The sequence below is a fragment of the Myotis yumanensis genome, unplaced genomic scaffold (genome assembly GCF_028538775.1).
Source record: "Myotis yumanensis isolate MYYU_CA2020_CCGP unplaced genomic scaffold, mMyoYum1.0.hap1 SCAF_1, whole genome shotgun sequence".
Classification (NCBI taxonomy): domain Eukaryota; kingdom Metazoa; phylum Chordata; class Mammalia; order Chiroptera; family Vespertilionidae; genus Myotis; species Myotis yumanensis.
In genome coordinates this window covers 67,229,557-67,233,954 of record NW_027223752.1, presented here as the reverse complement: position 1 = coordinate 67,233,954, position 4,398 = coordinate 67,229,557, and the positions used below count along the sequence as shown (strand labels likewise).

At 33.1% G+C, this 4,398-nt stretch overlaps 1 pseudogene; it reads right to left on the bottom strand.

Moving 5' to 3' along the window:
* Positions 1 to 3,275: 3,275 nt before the first annotated feature.
* On the bottom strand, positions 3,276 to 3,426 carry LOC138999608 (U4 spliceosomal RNA; annotated as a pseudogene).
* Between the last annotated feature and the right edge of the window lie 972 nt (positions 3,427 to 4,398).

The window sequence follows — 4,398 nt, the reverse complement described above, 5'->3', positions numbered from 1 at the left end:
AAGTCACTGTCCTAACTGATCTTACATACATAAAGCTCCAAAATGTACCTGTAATATCAAATTTTCTCAAATACATATTTAGCCAAAATATCAGTCAAGTGTCAGGGAAGAAAGAGACCTTAAAATGTCTTTAAAAATTACCTCTAACATACTCTTTTCAGGAAGTGTCTAGAAGATGTGGGCCAACAAAATATAGGAGTGGATTGTGAACAAGAAAGATAGGATCTGGGACCACATTTCTCAAATTGTACCACTAGGCCCTGGTAAACTACTCCTACATCACATGGTTCCATGCAATATTTTAGTCATCAAGGGAGATATACTGACATATGGTAGATACCACATGAACCACTAGTATTAATTTGTTGGGGCTTAACTACTTAAAACACAGGACTGTTTCTTTTGGCCTAGGAGTGTCATAAAAAAAAATTAATGTGACACAAAGAGTCTGAACACAAACATTTAAAAATATTTGATCCAGGAAATGAAGTATCTAACAGAAGACAAAGGCAAAGGGAGTCCTCAGGAGGACTGTGAAAGGAGAGTTTTATGACTAATATTCAGTAGGTCTAGTGATCATCTACCAGGTAATCCTGAGGCAGAGAAGACTCTGAGGGAAACTTCTGAAGACTTGAAAAAGTGGAAGAATATACAATGCATTTATAACAAATAGAGAGAGGAGATTTGCATCATTTTGAGGGTTGTGGGATGATTTATGATAACTATGTAGAGAAAGAAATAAACCAAATGAGACAATTGTCAATATACAGATAAGAAAAAAATTCAGAAAGAGAAAAATAATCATAATCATATGCATGGCTCATTTAATATTAGTTTTTACAATGTATAATGCAAACACTGAGTATCTTTTATAAACTTTGGTTTATTTTGAGAGAATATCGGAGACAGGATGAGTGCACATTTTTCTGTGTGTGTGTGTGTGTGTGTGTGTGTGTGTGTGTGAGAGACTGAATCATGGTATTACATTTGGAAAAGCTAAAAGATAATTCTTACCATTAAAATCTTTTAAAGTACCAAGGACATATTATTATATTAAGTACCAAAAGAACCAGCTAAAAATGTTGAAGGTGACTGCTTTTGGAGTACTGGTAATTGGGAGTATTCAGAGTAATTAATAATTAGTTTCATTGAACCATTTGACTTTTAAAATTATAACTTTAATAAAACAATTAAAAACTAAATTATTTAAATGAAACACATTTTAAGACACTATAACCTGTGTACATTTCCTTGGATTTTTGTCATGGTCTCTGCTTTTCAGTGATGACTTATGTGAGTCTGACCTCACTGGAAACAGAAGTAAGGATTTGGAGGATGGGTTACCTACCCTTTACAGGAGATTTTGAGGTAAAAAGTAATGAAATAGAATGTGTTGCCTTTTGAATAGGAAGGAAGCAAAGCAAAAATACCTGACTCTGGTCAGTTCATTCTTTTCACTCAAGGATTTATTTTTACTTTGAATTTTATTTTTAAAATTAATTATCTTAAAATTGTCTCATCTGGTTATAATACATTAGAATCTCTGGAAACGGGCCATTTCAGGGTTTTAATGAAAGACCTATAGTAAATTAAATGTGGATGACCTAGAATAAAGATCAGGGAATTTGGGGCTAATAAGCACACATCACTCAGGAAAACCATCTGTGGTAGATATTACTTGTGTTCACCAATACCTGATTCTCCTTTTCTTTTGGGCACAGAAAAGAATGAACTTCTCAATACCTTGCAATTGGATTGGGTCATAAACAAATTATAGCAAATGAGTTGAGAAGTGGTGTGTGCGGTTGCCTTTCTGAAGCATCTAATTGCTAGTGCATTTTCTTCCCCAGCCTCATAAATTGAGGCCATAAGTGCTAAATGGTAAAACTGTAGGATAATGAAGTTTCATCAACCTAGATGTCCTACTGCTAGAGAACAGTTTCCCCAGAACTCTGTATTAGAGAGAAATAATTTTGAGTGTGTGCAATAAATCACTGAGATGTGGAGGTTGTTTATTACCACAATCTAACTTAGCCCATTCTCACTAATTTAACATCTATTTGAATTAACTGTTCATTATGTTAGAAAATATTTAAGATCATTGAGAACTTAGTGATATCCCAAAGCAAAGGATCCATGTAATTTATGCTTATCATTTCTAATGCTAAATCCCAAGAATGCTAAATCCCAAGACAGGCACTCTTACATTTGTTCATTTCTTTTTAAGTGTGAAGTATATGCTCATGTTTACTGTTCTCAGTAATCTTTTAATGTGAAAATGTAGAGGTTTTAGTTTGGCTCCTTTGTCTTCTGCTTTAATTTTTTTAAATTTATTGGGGTGACATAGGTTTATTTGTCTTATTTAAAAGTATTTAAAGACCATTTTAAGGGCAGGTTTATGTTTATGTTAAAATCTAGAAAAAGTTACAGAGATTTCCTATATACTCACTTCCCCCACCCATGCATAGCCTCTCCCATTATCGATATAACTCACCAGCATGGTACATTTTTTTGCCAAAGATGAACCTACATTACCACATCAAAATTATACCAACTTCACTGTTTACATTAGGGTTCATTATTGAGTTTGCATGTTCTGTGGGTTTGGATAAATGTATAATGATATGTATCCATCATCATACATAATATCATACTGAGTGTTTTTCACTGCCCTAAGATCTTCTGTGTTCTGCCTTTTTACCACTCTTCCCTTCCCCATCTTTGGAACCACTGAACTTATTTTTTTTTCCTCTTTGGAAGGTTTCTGAGCACTCCCCTTTTACATATTTTTTTAAATTTTATTTTATTTATTGTTGACAGTATTGCAGATATCTCCCATTTTCCCCCTTTTACTCTCTCCACCCTGCCCTTGCCCAGACAAAAAAACAACAAGGAAACAGTGACCTTAAATGACACACTAGATCAGATACATTTAATTGATATTTACAGAATATTTCATCCTGAAGCATCAGAATATACATTTTTTAAGGTACAGGGAACATTCTCAAAGACAGAGAACATATTAGGACACAAAATAAGCCTTGACAAATTCAAGAAGATTGAAATAATATCATGCATCTTCTCAGATCACAATGGCATGAAACTAGAAATCAAATACAATAATAAAAAAAATTTCAAACACATGGAGGCTTAGTACCATCTTATTAAACAGCTAAATGGATTACCAATGAGACCAAAGAAGAAATAAAAAACTTCCTGGAAACAAACAAAAATTAATACACAACAACCTGAATCTATGGGACATAGGAAAGCAGTCCTGAGAGGGAAGTTCATAGCATTATAGGCCTACCTCAAGAAACAAGAAAAGTCTTTAATAAACTAACCCTACAACTAATAGAATTAGATTAGCAATAATCGCCCCTCGGATAAACCTCATTGGCTATGATACTGCCACTGCACAAAGCTAACTAATAGAATTAGAAAGAGAACAACAAGAAAAGCCCAGAGTAAGTAGAAGGAAAGAAATAATAAAGATCAGAATGGAAATAAATGACATAGAGACTAAAAAGCAACAACAACAATAAAAAGCAATACAAACAATTAGTGAACCAAAAGCTGGTTCTTTGAAAAGAAAAACAAAATTGATGAAACTTTAGCCAGACTTATCAAGAAACAAAGAGAGAGGATCCAAGTAAATAAAATCAGAAATGAAAAAGGCGAAGTAACAACTGACCTCACAGAAATACAAAGGATTGTAAGAAAATACTATGAACAACTATATGCCAACAAACTAGAAAACCTGGGCAAAATGGAAAAATTCCTAGAAACATACAATATGCCAAAACTCAATTAGGAAGAATCAGAATGGGCCAATAACAATTAATGAAATTGAAATAGTATTAATAATAAAAAACTCCCAGCAAACAAAACCCTGGACTGGATGGCTTCACATGTGAGTTTCACCAAACATTCAAAGAACATCTATCCCCCACAAACTATTCCAAAAAAACCCAAGAGGAAGGAAAACTTCCAAGCTCATTTTATGAGGCCAGCATTATTCCAATTCCAAAATCAGACAGACACTACAAAAAAGGAAAATTACAGGCCAATATCTCTAATAAACATATATGTTAAAATCATCAGCAAAATAATAGCAAATAAGATCCAGAAATATATTAAAAAATTCATATACCTGACTAGTGGGATTTATTCCGGAGATGTAAGGCTGTTAGAATATTTGTAAATCAATATATGTGAAACATCACATAAATAAGATGAACTTTTTAGTATTTCCACAGTTTTTCCTTTTCCAGAATGTCTTATGGTTGAAATCATATACTATGTAGCCTTCTTAGATTGGCTCCTTTTACTTCTTTTACAGTTCTCTTTTTCACTTCTTATTTTTTCAGTTTCTCATATTATGCCAAGTTTCTGCTT